A 15,620-nucleotide genomic window follows, 5' to 3' on the forward strand; every position below is an offset into this window, starting at 1 on the left:
CACTCAGGGGGGACTGGCAGGGGACGGGGGGGCATTGAGGGTGTTGGTGGGCATTCAGGGGGCACGGTTCGCTGACAGGACTCACCACCCCCTGCTGTGCCTCCCAGTGTGCAGGGCCATCCTGACAGCCACCCAGCAGGCTCCAGGGTCCACTGGGGACAACAGCGCAGCAGCTTTGACCGGGGCCCTCATGGGCTGGGGGGCCATATCTTGCTGTCTTCTCCCGACCTGCCTCCCTCCCTAGGAGCAGCTGTCTACGGCCTCAGATCCTGACCCACTGGACACCGGCCAGCCCCTGGGACAGCCTGAAGTCCCGTGTGTGGCTCACCCGTCAGTGCCCGGCCCGGTATGGGTCGGTGGCCAAGGGGTGCCCGGACGACAAGACTGAGCCGGGATGCCAGCCAGGACTTCTGCAGAACCCCGGTGATGGGGTGCGGGCTTGTCACCTGCTGAGCCCTCCACCTCTCCAGTTCCTCACACGCCCCCTACAAAGCCCACAAACGGCCCTCTGCAGACAGGACAGCAGCACAGAGCCTGGGGGAACCCCACCCACGGAGGCAGCTGATTTCGCACCCGAGACAGACAGCGAAGTGAATGCATATTTCACACGAGTCAGAAATGGAGTGGTCCTGGTGACCCCCCCAACTTTGCAGGTGACAGGGAAGGAATTATGCTGTCTCCTCCGCGTGCGCACCAGGATCAGGTCAGTGGAGGCACGGAGGTCGTGGGTATGGGGTCTGCGCTTGCCCTGTTCTGACCCCAGGAGGGCCTGGGGAGTGTCTGGGCTCTGGGGACGCCCTACCCCCACCGTCAGCGCGGGCAGCTGCAGCCTGTCCCGCAGACCCTTACGGGCCAGGAGACGGGACCTCCCTGGTAGAATGGGCAGGAGCAGGGCACCCCTGTGTCCCCAGCAATGATTAGTGTCATGAGGTGTGGCCAGACGGGGCCTGGAGCAGCCTCCCCGAGCTGGGCTCGCGCTCGCCTGGGCACGTCCCACGGGGCACAGCTCCCAGGTCCCCACTCCCCCGTGTGCAGGGGCAGCCCCCATGGGCCCTATTTCAGGGTCGACGGTGGTGACCCTCCGGCATCCTCTGGGTCCCTCGACACCGGTTTCAAGCACCCGCCTGGATCACGGGTCCCGCTACCACGAATGACCCTCGCCTCCTGTCCCCAGGCTGCACCCCATCGGCCTGGCCTCGGGGCTCCTGCTCTGGCTTGCTGCCGCTCCTGTGTCCTGACACCCTGCGTCTGCTTTGCTGAAAATCGGCGACTCTGGTTAAACCCAGGTCTTTTTCTGTTCTTGGCCTCTTTCGGCTGAGTCACTGCAGGGAAACAGGAGTGATGTGCCAACTGGGCTCGCTTTAGGCTCACGGCCTCAGAGCTCCAGGCAGCTCTCTGGGCTGCGGGCTGTGTTGGAGGCCGGCTCTCCTCTCGCCTGAACCCCCCCCTCCCCGCCCCCGCCGACCTGAGAGCTCGCTTCCTGTTTCACAAGAGCAGAAGCTGCTGAAAGAGGGCTTTCCCAGCCCTGCAGCCAACGGCCTTGTGACCTGTGCCCGTGAACCCCGGCCCCTTGGGGGGATGGGCTGGCAGCAGCTCCGGGAGGCCCTGGCCCCCCCCCCACACCCCTCCTCCAGCTGCCGCGCATTTCCAGGTCGAGGTGCACCTGTGGTCTCCTGCCGCGGCCTCTCAGGGCACAGCCTCCCCTCGCTCACTCCCCTGCGACCACAGGGTCTTTGCACTGCCGTTCCTTGGCTCCATCCTTCATCCAAACCCTCTCTCTGAAGCGACGGCCCGAGAGCCCTGCACCGGCGCCAGCCTGTCCCAAAGGGGAGCTCGCCGTACTTGAATGCTCCCTGGCCGAAGTCGTGACAACCGCACTGATTTTCCCCTGGGGTTTGTTTTGTGACGAGGTCGATGGGACAGAGGAGCGTGTGCCCAGCCTCCCCGGCACAGGCTCTCCACCACCATCTCCCCTGCCAGACCCTGGCTGGCCGCCCCAACGGGGGCCTGGGCGAGGGCAGAGGGGTCAGGGCAAGGGTCAGGGTCAGGACTGGGGGCTACCCCTGCAGGGCAGGGTGTCAGCAGGAGGTTGTGACTTGGTGCCGGATTCGGGAACCACACGTGTCCCGGTGCGGAGATTTAAGGGTCACCCACCCGTTCTGGGTGGTGGTGTGGGTCTGTGGGGGAGATGCCTAATCCGACTCCCCCTATTCCTGCCCCAGCCATCAGACTCTCGGGGCACCTGGCGATTGTCCGGTCCCAGGGCTGGCCCACGTTGAAAGGGCTGGGCTCTGGGCGCCCGGGAGGGGCCACGCGGGTCCCACAGAAACCCCCAGGCCTGGGACTCTCCCTCTCGTCCGTCAGTTGGGCACCGGGGGCCTCTCTGTCCTGAGGGTGGAGGGACCGTCCTCCTGGACTAGCCGATTCCCAGGGGCAGCAGACAGCCTGCCTGAGGGGCTCCCGTGGCGTGCAAACCACCCAGCCCAGGACAGCCTCCGGCCCAGCCTCCTCCACCCTGGCCTCCTGGCCTCCTGGCCCCGAATGCCCCCCGTGGCCTGGCTGCCCCACCTCTGGGCCCCCGAGGAACACACTCTTCTCAACGGCAGCCGGGCCCTGACCTGCCGGCCTGGCTGGCCCAACCTCACATTTCCTATCAAATCTCGCTGTTTGGCAACAGCCCCCAGAGAGCAGCCTGACAATAGGCTCCAAGCTTTGGGGGACCCGTTCCTCCTGTGACTTTTCCTGGACGGGTGTGTGCTTTCCCTGTGGCAGGTCGAGGCACCCTCGGGGACCAGCCGGACGACGCGAAGCACGCGGTTTTGGTGACGCTGGCTGTGAATCAGAGGCTCTGTCCCGTGCATTTGAAACTGGCGTCACAGGGTGTAACGGAACAGCACAGTTCGTGCTTATAATTTCGATTTTATTTAGTTAGAACGGCATCAAATACCAAGTGGAAAACCCTCTGTGAGCAGAAAGGGACGGAGGGAGGAAGGCTGTGGGAGAAAAAAAAAACCCTCTCATTTGGTGACTGTAACGGCACCGTTTCCATGTTTTGAGTTTTGCACCGGGCCCCACAGATTACACGGCCAGTCCACGGCACTGCGTTCGGTGCCCGGTGGGCGTTGCCGTGGTGATGGTGCGGCTTCCGTGTGGGCACTGGGTGCTATTGCCAATGGCACGGCGTGGGCGGTGCTGAGCAGAGCCGGTGTCTGAGGGGGTTTCAGGGAAAGGACTCGGGAGGACCTCTCGCCTCTGGCCCGTGTGCGTCTGGGCTCACGGCTGTCTTCAGGGGCCGTGGCGAGGTCCCTCTCGCTTCCTGCCGCTGTATCTCCCAGGCTACCAGCAGGAAACAGGCTTCACATAAAGGAATCTCATACACGAAAATTTGCAGACGTGCGGGCAAGGCTGAGGGACCCCCAGAGACAGGCAAGAGCCGGGAGCCTCACCTCTCCTGAAGCGACAGGCAGGGAGCACTCCTTCCTCCAGCTCCCTGTGGGCTGGGGACCCGGGAGGGGACGCCCACCAAGACTGGGCGGTCAGCACAGGAGCCGGTGGGCAGGGGGGCCGGGAGATGCGGCCGTAAAGCGTTTCCCGAACAGCAAGGTGGCCTAAGGTGGAGAAGGGCTTGGGCAGTAGGGTGGGTCCCGTGTTGACCAGCCACACGCCAGCCCATCCAGGAAGGACCCATCCCAGCATCTCTCCACAGCCTGCAGCTTTGGGGGCAAAACCTGGAATACGTCTGGGGAAGACACCCTCAGAAAGTGCTCTCCGAATACCCCAACCACAGCACTGGATCCTATCTGCCTTTGGGGGAGTTGGGGTCACCGCTTGGGAGGAGGGCAGACAGAGGTGCCCCACGACCTCAGGTCAGCTTCCAGGAGTCCCCCGCCTGATGCCTTGCCAGCTTGGACCTGGGCCCCCACCCTGAGACCTCAGGAAGCCACCCCCCCCCCCCCATCTCGTGCCACCAGGCTGAGGACTGTTAATCACTCCGTTAATGACTCAGCCCTCAGGGTTCCCCCGGCTCTGCCAGCTCCTCCTCAAGCCAGGACCACAGCTCAGCAGTGTAACGCGAAAAATGTGGCAAATCACTATTGTTCACGATGGTAAACCCATCCCTGCAGTGACAGCGCAGGTTATCAAGTTACTCCGAAGGGCAGCACATAGTGGGGAGTGTTTGCTGGTGAATAGGGCTGCTGTCACCGCCATCCGGGGGCTGGGGCAGGACACAGGGATCTATCTGGAGGCTGCGGACAGGACAAGGGAGCCCTCTGGAAGATGCTGTAACCCGCACGTGCTCCGGAGGGTTCTCTATTTCCTCTCCTTCTCTCCTCCAGCCAGAGCTTCCCCGTAGAGGCAGATGCCTCTGGAGGCGGGGAGGCCAGGGAAGCCGGGGGGACCTGTGCAGGGGGACTTGTGGGTTCTGGCAGGCCCTGGGGGCAGCACAGATCGGCCACCCCTCCCCCACCCCGGGAGAAGCCTCCGCCCCGGACTCTAGGAGCCCGCAGGACGGGACCTGCCCCGACCCTGGACCTCGGAAGACCCGCCCCAGGCAGGCCTTCCTCTTGTGCACACGAGCGTGCCCATGTGTGGGTAATGTGCCCGAGCGCACGGCTGCACACACGCGGGGCCCGGCCCCCGGCTGCCGCGGGGCTCTGTCTGGGCCCAGACTGAACAACCGTACTCTGTTCAGTGGAGGTGGGGGCAGGTCGCGAGGCGGGGCCTCCTCTTAAATGCCTTTGGCGAGGCGCCCAACAGCAGGGAGGAAGTGAGGCTCTGAGGCTCTGAGGCCTTGCTCTGGAAGAAAAGCCCCCAAACAGCTGCAGCCCAGCCCCCTGGGCCCCACTTGGCAACGTCTCCCGGCGGGTGGGGGGGCGGCCTCTGAGCTGCTGGCTGTGGAAACGCAGGTGGCGGCCGAGGGCCCTCCGTGCGCCCAGGAAGCGGAGGCCCCGGGGGCCGCCTGCCCGAGGGGCCGAGCCTCCCCGCTGGGACACGGGTTCCGTGTAGGGCATCGGGAAACCGGGCAGCCTGCGCCCCACACGCTGGTCTGGGGCGTGGCTCCCCCACTGGTGGCGGGACCCAGGCGCTGTGCCCACCGGCACAAGAACAGCTCCATCTACCCCCCCACCCCACCCGAGGACGAAGGTGCTTTCACAGCAGCAGGTGGGACTGTCTGTCGTTGCTGCTTCAAAGTCCACATTTTCGTCTTGCCGGAGTCGAGTGGCAGGGTCCTCGTGGGCACGGGACGAGTGGCAGAGCAGGCTCACGAGGCCCCTCTTACTGGTGTGTGCATCCCGGCCGCCGCTCTGGAGCCAGAGCCCCAAATCAAGGGCTCGCTCTCTCTGGAGGCTCCGGGACAGTTGTTCCCATCCCTCCCAGCTCCCGGTGCTACGGTGGCCTTGCTGTCCCCCGCGTGTAGACGCCTCCCTCCACCTCTGCCTCTGGCTGCGTGCGGTGGCTCCTCTGTGCTTCTGTTTCCTCCTCCGGTAAGACACCACTCGCTCGCTCGCTCGCTCGCTCGTCGCATTCAGGGCCCACCCTCATCCGGATGACCTCATCTTAACCAGTCGCATCTGCAAAATCTCCCAGATAATGTCACGGTCTGGGACCCCAGGGGACACGCATGTTGGGGAGACACCATCCAACCCGACTCAGGACACACATCCATACTTACCCGCGCGGCGCTCCGTGGGACAGGCGCAGACGTGGAAGACGTGCGCAGAGGGGCAGAGACTTGCCCAAGGCCCCTCGGGGGCAGACACTCTCCCGTTACCCCCGGCTGCACCACAAACCACCAAGCTGGTGGCGCAGAACCACGAGCACGCTGACTTGTATCATGAACTTGGGCCAGGCCGGCGGGGGGCGGGAAGCTGCTGCGTGCTGGGGTCAAGCTCCTCTCTCGGGGGCAGCTGGCTGTCAGAGCGGCCTCAGCAGGACGCTGGCCTCTCCCCGTGGAGAGGCGGTTCCCAGCACAAGCGTCTGTGGCACAGAGAGAAAAGCAGGTGGAGACTGGCCGTTGTTCCAGGTGCGCCCAGGTGTGAGCAGGTGTGCTGGGTGCCAGGCCCAGGAATACGTGGACGTCAGCCTGTCTTGCCTCAGGCCCCTGCTGCCCGAAGTCTGGTGTGGGAGGTCTCTAACCAAGCGTCCACATGGAGCGCAGAGGACCCTCCAAATCCTTGGCATCCAGCCCAGAGCCAGGGCTCAGAGGCGGGGGTGGGCGGGACGGTCCCACACTGCCACCTGGTGGTCGCCGCCCCAGCACAGGGGGATTCCGGGTCCCTGGTCCAGAGCACGCCTGTGGCTTCTCCAGGCCCAGGGTGTGGACTGGACAAGCCCTGCTCTGGGGGTCTCAGGACCCCCCAGGCTCTTCACTTTCCGTTTCCTCCTGCGCTGGGCACTGTCACCCAGGAGCTGTAGGGAAGAATTCGGGAGCCTCTGTAGGCACCCAGACCCCCAAACAGGGAAGAAGCCCCACAGAGGAAGGGCTGACGTCCCTGCTGCCACAGCTCGGGGGCTCCCCACCTCTCCAGGCCACCTTTCCCTTCCTGACGGGCGGTGGATGGGCCGACTCTTTACGCAGGGTGCAGAGGTCAGCAGCCGCTTGCTAACAGGACAGACCAGGGGCCAGGCCGGGCGGGGCAGGGTGGGCGGCTGGGCATGCGTCCATGAACAGGTGCTAATGGCTTCAGGATGCGTTTCCAACCTTGTCCAGCGGGAGTTTCCTGCCACGCTCGACCTCCTCGACCTCCTCCCCTCATGACCCCACATGCCCCCCACACCCCTATTCACTCCCGTCCTGGGACTCGGGACGTGACTGGCACACAGGCCAGTCTCCCCCCAGGGACTTTCACTCTGGGGAGGGGGAGGCTCATTACAAGTCAGTCTGGGGGGCAAGTGCCCTGAGACGTGACCGGGAGGCTTTGGGCGGGCGGTCCAGGAAGGAGGTGACCAGTGAGGGAGAGCAGGTCTGCAGAACAGGGAGGTGGGGAGGGGCCGGCGGGCACACAGGCGCCAAGGACAAAAGGCTTTCCTCCTGGGTGACGGCCCTCAGGGACTGCTGCTCTGGCCGAGGGCTGCTTCTGCTTTTCTGGGCCTCCGGAGAACAGAGAGGGTGCTGTGGTGCCTCAGTTTCCCTGCAATCTCGTCTTCGGAGTCAGGTGTTTGTGTCTCTACTCGGCGCTCAGTCCGGGACTATTTTGCAAGGAAGGTACGGAAGGAAGCCAGTTGTCAGCCCCAGATCCCCTCTCGGTCACGGTCACGGTCACGGGCAGAGCGGGATAGCCGCCGTGTCCGGGTGAACAGAGGGCAGGGACCTAGTCTCTGGCACCCCACCCCCACCATTGCCCTGAGCAGTGGGATATTGTCCCTAACCTGCTTACTGGCCCTGCCACTGCCTCCAGTCTTAAAGAGGATTAAATGGGAGGGTTGGCGGGTTCAGGGACCAGGGCGCCTCTGAGGAAAAGCGGCTGCAATCATGCAGCGATTGGCTAGTTTAGTTGCAGGGACTGTGGCCTGGAGGTCAGGGACAGGTCAGGGACGGCTTGCAGTTAACAGGTGTTCGGTGGGCATCTGCCCTGAGGTGTCTGCGCTGGGGGCTCTGGGTCTTGGGTTTTTACCCCCTCCCTCCTCACCTCCCTCTTCTGCTGAGGGGCCCCATGTGGGTGGGGCTGGTCAGCCCCATCTGAGGTCGGCACGGCCCCATCACTAGGCTGAAAACCAAGGCGTCTCTCTTGGTCCCTTGGCCCAAAGATCCTGTTTTACCAGCATTTTCAAAAAGTGTGCAAATCCAGGGGCATCTGGGTGGTTCAGTCGGTTAAGCATCCACACTCTTGGTTTGGGCTCAGGTCATGATCTCTCAGTTCGTGCGTGGGTTTGAGCCCCGCACCAGGCCCTGCACTGTCAGCACAGTCTGCTTGGGATTCTCTCTCCGTCTCTGTCAAAAATAAATAAACATTAAAAAGAAAAAAAGGGGGCAGGGGCGCCTGCGTGGCTTAGTCGGTTGAGCGTCTGACTTCAGCTCAGGTCGTGATCTCACAGTCCGTGAGTCCCAGCCCCGCGTTTGGCTCTGTGCCCACACCTCGGAGCCTGGAGCTGCTTGGGATTCTGTGTCTCCCTCTCTCTGCTGCTCCCCCGCTCACGCTCTGTCTCTCTCTCTCTCTCTCTAAAAATGAATAAATATTAAAAAAAAAAAGTGTGCAAATCCAGCCTCTTCCCAGGACACCCACCGGCCCCCGTGCTCCTGCTGCCTGGGCCTGGCTGGTGCTGGTCCCTGAGTGGGGCTGGGACTCGCCTCCAATGACCAGAAGCCAAACGCGATGGGAGTCACGTTAGGGTATGAAGACTCTGGCTTCTGTCCGTCTGTCCCTCCTGCTCTGCTTCCTCCGTCTGATGGAGCCAGCAGCCGCCGCCTTGACAGAGGCCCCCGGGAGAGGCCCTCAGACAGGGGACCGAGGATGGTGTCCGGCTGAATCCTGCTTCGAGGCCTGTGCGTAAGCTCGCATGGGGGTCCCTCCCCGGTGGAGTCTTCAGACGGGCCTCGGCCCCGCCGACACCAGCTGCGGCCCGTGAGGGACCCTGAGCCAGGGGACCCGGTAGTCCCAGCAGATACAGGCATGGGAGCTGTTGGTCTGAGGTCACTTGCTACACAGCAATGGACAGCTTCCAGACACAACTACTCACTTCTCACACAGCCCAGTGCCCGTTCACACCCCAGCAAAGTCCTTCCTGCCGCCGTCTCTGGCTTGCTTGCCCCCCGGTGCCCCTTCTCCTCCAGCCACGCCATGCCTTCTGGTTTTTCGACCTTCCAAGTGCTTCTGTCTCAGGGCCTTGGCACTGGCTGTTCCCTCTGCCTGGGATGCTTCTCCCCGAGATGTGCGAGTAGCTGGCTCCCTCTCCCCCTCCGGGCCATCACCGCCTTCCTTCCCCTGCGTATTGGTCCCCATGGCATCCGTCGGCGCCCACACCGCCTTCTGCCTCCCTGCCCTGTGTCGGGATGGCAGGCGGTTCTCCGTGCGTGCCCAGTCCCCCCGCGGCTGCACCCGACCAGGGTCAGCAGACGCTCAGTAAATGTCTGTTGAATGAACAGGGAGACAGAGGCTGAATGCAGTCAGCCCAGCAGAAACCAACTTCTGGGGCTCAGCTGACATCAGGTGTTCCACATGCATTTATTTTTTATCTTGAGAGAAAGAAAGAGAGAGGGGGAAAAGGAGAGAGAGAGAGAGAAAATCTTTGCTGTCAGCACAGAGCCTGACGCAGGGCTCAAACCCACGACCCTGAGACACGACCTGAGCCTAAATCAAGAGTAGGACGCTCAACCAACTGAGCCACCCAAGGCTCCCGCACACGTTATTTATTGGGTTCAGTCTCCGTGTCCTACGGGATGCAGACGGGGGTTCGAAACTCTGAGCATATTGGAGGAAACTTAATCCACAGGCCTACCCTGCGTGTTTCTGTTCCCATGACGTCCCGGGGAGGAACCGGAAGGAAGGAGGGGGCCAGACCCTGTGGCACCTGGACACCCACACCAGCTGGGCGGTCGGAGCCCTTGCAGCCTGTGACCGCGGGGCCGAGGCGGCCGCCTCCCGGCGGGTCTTCTGCGTCCCTCGCGCTGTCCTGTGCGGAAGGGAGCCCTTTGCAACAAGCATCCCAGCCCTCCCTCCCGATCTTCTCCGCAGAAAATCACGATGTGCTGACAGGAGCGGCTGCCTGCCTGGCCCCTGAGCGCACGAGCCCCCCAGGGCCCGCCGTGCCGGAGTGAGAAGCAGCCCCTGCCGTGCCAGGTCACCTATGTGTGGGGGTCACTCGGTGCCGCGGGCCGCGGGCCGCCCTGCCCGCCGCCAGAACCGCGTGGCAGGGGCCCACGTGCAGGGAGGAAGCCAGGCCGCAGGCCCGGCACGACGCCAGCCCTTGGGAAAAGTGGGGAGGAAGGTGCCCGCGGCCGTCGCCTGCGTTGGCCAAGATGCGAGGAGGAGCCAGACCAGACGGGAGCTGCCAGTGTGGAGCGAGAGCGAGAGAGGACGAGGCTCCGAACGTTGTCCCGCCCGACGCCGGGGCGCTGGCAGATTTCCAGATTCCCCGAGTCCGGCCAGATCCGACAGGGCGTGGGTGGCCCCCTGGACGCCGCGGCTGGCCCACGCGCATTCTGGGACGCCGGAGGCGCCAGCAGCACGTTGCGGGTGCCACGGAGCGGGCGGAGGAATCCATCTCAGATGAGAGGTGTCCCTCGTAGGCCCGGAAAGGGGCCTCCCGAGCAGGCGTCCCCCAGAGGCCCCGGCTCGGTAGGGCTGAAATACGGGGCCGACCCGCCGGGGAGACAGGAGGGACGGTGAGCAGAATTAAGTGATCCGGAAGGCACACCTGTGAGCCTTCCCAGCCGTGCACAGAGAACCTGGCCTGCTGTTCCAGACCCGCTTTGGCCAGTGACCTTTAAAGGCCATTTCACGGGGTTTCCTGTGCTGGTGGCCGAGAGGTGTGTCAGCCGGGGCTCCCGGTGCCCCCCCCCCCCGCCCCCGCCTCCCTGCCCCAGGCTGGGGGAGGTGAGACCCCGCAGCCCACCAACCGCCCGGGACCGGCAGCCCAACGGCCTGCTTCCGGAGCCCCCAGAAGCCCCAGTGACCCCACGCTTGGAGACGTTGCCGGGAGCCTTGATTCTGCTTACAATACAAGCGCAAGGTGTTTATGATGTTACTAGGAACAACGATGCCGTTTTGCGTGCGCGGAGGAAGCCTGCGCCCCAGGATGGTTCACGGGTCTGTTCGCACACAATTTCCATACGCCTCTAAAGATTACCATTTTAACAGCTTCTGGTATAGATAGCAAGAGGCAGTTACATTCAACAGGGCACAAATCCAATTCCCTCTGCGCTCAATTTTGCCGGGCTGCAGAATCAATTTGAGCCTGTCAGGGTTTTATTCCGGAGTCTACCCATGCCGGCTCTTCCCCTCATCTCCCTGCCTGTCTCTCCTCTCTCAGGAACTCAGTCCTGCAGAGGAAGATGTGCTGATACAAAGTAACAGCCTTTATCTCTTTACAACGAAATCTAATTAGGTGTGAAGGGGACAGCGAGCTGGGACCAGCAGGCCTGAGGCCTGGAGGATGCTCCTGGGGGCTGCCCACCCCAGGCCACTGCCACCTCTCCAGCCGCTCCAGACAGGAGGAGGTCTCTCCGGGGTTACTGGGGGTCAGCAGCGTCTGAGGCCTCGGCCCCCCGGATCTGCCACGTGGATTTTTGTCCTTGGTCACAGGAAGCTTCTGCTGCAGTGCTAATGACACAGAGGCACAGCCACACGTCCCCGAGATGTACGTATGCCATCGCCCCCCATTTTACCTATGGGAAACGGGCACAGAGAGGGTGAGTAACTTGCCCCGGGTCACACAGCGAGCGTCAGAGCCGAGCGGTGCTCACCCAGAGGCAGTTTGGAGTCTCGTTAGCTCCTGGGGGCACCATGCCGTCCTGTCTCGTGCTGTGGCCCGTGGACAGCCCTGGCATTTACCCAGCCGTATCTGTCCTGTCTTCTGCTAACAGCTCCAGTGTCCCCATTTAGAGCCACCTCTGCCCTCTGGGCCAGCCATGACGGGAGGGGACACACCCTGGTCCTGCTCTGCTGACTGGGTCGCGCCTCAGAGCTGGCGGCTGCCCTCCCCTGTCTGGAGCCCACGATCCAAGCGGCAGCAACCAAAGTCGGGCCCGGGGCTCTGGCTGGGGCTGAAAGGAGGGGCCCTTGGGCAGCAGGCAGGGGGGATTGGTGTGGCAGGGGGCTGCCCGGGGTCCCCCGTGTAACTCCTGCTTCAGCACCTGCAAGACTTAGTGCTTCACAGCCTGCTACTCTGTGCACGTGCCAGCATGGGTGCATGTGTGTGCACGTACGTGTGCACCAGTGTCTGGGTGCAAGTGGGGCTGGGTGGACAGGATGTTCGGGGCGGGTCCTTCACGTGCGCCCACCAGACTGTGCACGGAGCTGGAGCGCTCCGAGTGATCACCTTTGAGTTAGCCCCCGATAGAGCTGCTCCGGGAAGACCCCAGGGCAGCCGTCTGCAGCACCCCACCGCCCGTCCACCCAGGCTCCTGAGATGTCTCGCCAGTCTCCCACTTAGGATCTGGCCAGAGTCGAGGGTGCTGAGGGACCCCTTAGGAGATGTGGTTGCACTCACCTCCCTGAGCCCGTTGATTTCCTCCCTCATGTCTGTTTACAGGAAAGCTGAGCCAGAAGGAGCTTCCTGGCGAGTACCCGTGTCTGGAAAGCTCGCCAAACAGAACCCAGCCCTCCGGAAGCCCGGTCAGTCGTGTTGCCGCCGCATCCCAGGCATGTAGGGAAAACCTGTGAGTCTAGGGGAGGGACAGTGGGGAGGGTTCGAGGTCAGTCTGGGGCCCTGGGTTCTGGCACGTTCAGCCTCTCAGGACACAGTCCCGTAAACAAAGGAAGGTGCGGGAGTGACACTGTGGCAGCTCAGAAGGTCTGGCAGTTTCCATGCCTACCCTCTTGGGAGCCCTGAATTGGCATGTAAGAAGTTCAGCTGCCCAGACTATGGTGAGGCAGGTGGGGGACCACGTGGAGGGGCCACGTGGGGAGGCCATGGTAGGGAGGCCAAGAGGGGCTGCCTCTTGCTTTGTTTGGGACCCTCCGCAGAGAACCAGCCAGAGGCTGGGGGCAAGCCGACCAGGGGAGCCGGGCAGGCCCACTCTCTCCTGGGCGCTGTTCCAAAAAGCTCGGTGGTTCACAGAGGCCGCCCGGAGTTGGGCACAGCTAGCGAGCTCGGGGCCACAGGCGGGTCCGGACCCCAGGCCAGGGGCGTCCACGCGCGGACCGCGGCAGCCGGAGACCGGGCGGCCCCCTGCCCCCACTAACTGCGACTTCACAAAGTTATTTAATTTTCGGGGGCTGTTCCTCTTCTGCGAAGTGGAGAGAACGACGGGACCCCCCTCGTCGGCCTCTCCGCCTGCACACTTAACCCCGGACACACGGGCCAGACTCAGGAGGTGTCAGCTGCTACTCCCGGCACTGGGAAAGACCATCGTCCCGGTGCAGGAGGGTAACGATGTGTCTCCAGAACGGGACAGGGGACGGACCTTCTTGTACTGAAGAGGCCTTAGTGATTTTATAACACGTGTCGGTTTTATTCCTGATGTTTCACGCGGCGGGGAGCTGCTGGGACACTGGGGCCTCGGTGGACACTGCCCCACCAGAGACGCGCAGTGTGCCAACGGGGCGGCGGGGCGGGGCCTGGGAGGGGCGGGGCGTCAGGGCGTCCCCGTGTGGGGCGGGGCCTGGGAGGGGCGGGGCGGCACGGCGTCCCCGTGCGGGGCGGGGCGGGGCCTGGGAGGGGCGGGGCGGCACAGAGTCCCCGGAAGGAGGCTTGCTTGTTCCTGGCCGGGCGGAGGCCCACGTGTCGCGCGACCTCCTCAGCTTTCCGCCTGGGGTCAGCTTCCGGTGGGGTTGCATTAACCGTCCCCCCAACCCCCCAGCCCGAGTCGTCCCAGCGGACGGCTCTGTGCAGCCACGTCAAGACCCATTGATGTACTGTCCCCGTCGCTTCCCGTCTGTCCTCTCCCAGGGCTTCAGACCACGCGGTTGCCACGGCGGTGACATGCCCCATAATAGTCCCTGCCTCCTCCAGTAAATGAAGGAAGGGACAGGGGTTTCCCACGGAGCAGGCAGGTGAGGGCGGGGCGGGGAGAGCGCGCCACCAGCCTCACGACCCCCCTCACGGGAGCGCAGCCCCCCTGCGGCCACCGCACCTCAGTCTGCACGCTGCTCCCACGTCCGCGTCCGCTGCTGCGAAACGTGGGCGGCACACAGTTTGCGGGTACGAGATGCAGAAGTCTCGCGGGAAGGCCGCTCTGCCAGCGGGTTCTCCAGACGCTCATTGTGACCGCCGGGCAGCCCCATCAGCTGGGCCGGGCGGTGGCTGTGCTGCCAGCGCGCGCTTGGCGGCGCTTCTGTTCCAGTTAGGGGGCGAGAAGGCGGGGGTCACGGCGCAGCGCTCACGCGCTCACACGCGTGGCACCGGGGAGGCCTCTCCTTTCCCTGATGGCCCTCGAGGGAGGGCAGCACGAGGGCCGAGGAGGCCGGCTTAGCCCTCGCGCCGTCTCTCTCCTTCCCGCTTTCCGGCTCTGGCTCTTGTCCCCTGCCTCCATTTCAGGATGGGGGTGCCCCGGCCTCGGTACCGGCCGCCTGTGCTCCTCCACGACTGATGGGGCTTTAGGACCCAGGACGAGGTCAACCAGAGGTCGGGCAGGGCCCTGGGAGGGAGTCACTGCCCGAGGCCATGACCAGTGAGGCTCAGGTGTACTGACGGGAATCCGAGGTGGACAAGAGCTGAGAGAGGCAGACCCTCGGACCATCTAGGCCTCTTGGTGCAGGACTGTGGGGAGTCCTCCCAGGGCAGTGGGGAGGGCGTGGGGACCGCAGGATTGGGAAGGGGCCAGAACCCAGGCAGAGAGCAGGAGGCGGTGACACCTGGTGGCGTGTATGCCCCATGGGGCAGTGGGGGGCAGTGGGGGCAGCTCGAGAGGCTCAGGGGCAGAGCGAGCAGGAGGGAGGCTGCAGGGAAGGTCAGGAGCCTAGACGTCCCCTCACCTGCTGCCAAGGACTGTCCCTCTCCTGGCTCGGGGGTCACAGACCATGTCTCTTTCTGCCTGTGGGGTCAGCAAGCAGGATGGGGACCGTGGAGGGGGGCCAGCCTCCTGTCACTGTGGCCGGACCTCTTGGGCTGGACTCTGCTTGTGTACGGACACTGACCTGCTGCTCTTGGAGGGTGTCCTGGGCCCCCACCTTCCTCGCCGTGCCCGCAGCCTGGCCCACTTCCTATCTCAGGGCTTCCACTCTCCCTGGGGTGTCCCCGCTGTGAGGGGTCCTCTCCTGTCTCCACCCGCACTGCCCTTTCTCCGGGAAGGCCAGATGCAGCCTTGCCTCCTACAGGCAGTATTCCAGGACTGCCCCAATTGTTGCCTTCTCTCCTTCCTTCTCTTCTAGGACACCTGCTCAGGCCCGGCTGACCGCACGCTTCCTGTGGGGACCCGGCTGGGCTCTCCATTTCAGGGGTGCTGCAGTGGGCTGAATAGCATACCCCCAAATTCATGTCACCTGGAACCTCAGAAGATGGTTTTAGTTGGAAATAGGTCTTTGCAGATGCAATTAGTTAAGATGGAATGGGCCCTGATTCAATGACTGGGTCCTTACAAGAAAAGACCCACAGACAGGACACATGGGGAGCGGGCCACATGGCAATGGAGGCAGAGAGGGGAGGGACACCAAGGATGGGTCACAACAGGGGCTGAGAGAGGCTGGGGGCAGGTGAGAGGGGGTGAGGGGCTGGGAGCGGGTGGGAGGGTGGGAACCGGCTGGAAGCGAGGGGGGGATGCTGGGAGGGGCTGGGAGCGATTGGGAGGAGCTGGGAACGGGTGGGAGGGGGTGGGAGCGATTGGGAGGAGCTGGGAGCGGGTGGGAGGGGCTGGGAGCGATTGGGAGGAGCTGGGAGCGGGTGGGAGGGGCTGGGAGCGATTGGGAGGAGCTGGGAGCGGGTGGGAGGGGCTGGGAGCGATTGGGAGGAGCTGGGAGCGGGTGGGAGGGGCTGGGAGCGATTGGGAGGAGCTGGGAGCGGGTGGGAGGGGCTGGGAGCGG

General features: G+C 64.1%; 2 long non-coding RNA genes across 2 annotated transcripts; one reads left to right on the top strand and one right to left on the bottom strand.

The window, feature by feature from the left end:
- The first annotated feature begins 378 nt into the window (after positions 1 to 378).
- LOC125149649 (uncharacterized) lies at positions 379 to 12,311 on the top strand. Its single transcript, XR_007145994.1, has 3 exons — positions 379 to 703; positions 11,244 to 11,350; positions 12,193 to 12,311. It is a non-coding gene; the product is annotated as an uncharacterized LOC125149649 (long non-coding RNA).
- On the bottom strand, positions 10,610 to 13,824 carry LOC125149648 (uncharacterized). The gene is made up of 3 exons (XR_007145993.1): positions 13,736 to 13,824; positions 12,151 to 12,325; positions 10,610 to 11,326 (listed from the first exon to the last, which is right to left on the bottom strand). It is a non-coding gene; the product is annotated as an uncharacterized LOC125149648 (long non-coding RNA).
- Positions 13,825 to 15,620: the final 1,796 nt, after the last annotated feature.

Source organism: Prionailurus viverrinus, chromosome D3 (genome assembly GCF_022837055.1).
Source record: "Prionailurus viverrinus isolate Anna chromosome D3, UM_Priviv_1.0, whole genome shotgun sequence".
Lineage (NCBI taxonomy): Eukaryota > Metazoa > Chordata > Mammalia > Carnivora > Felidae > Prionailurus > Prionailurus viverrinus.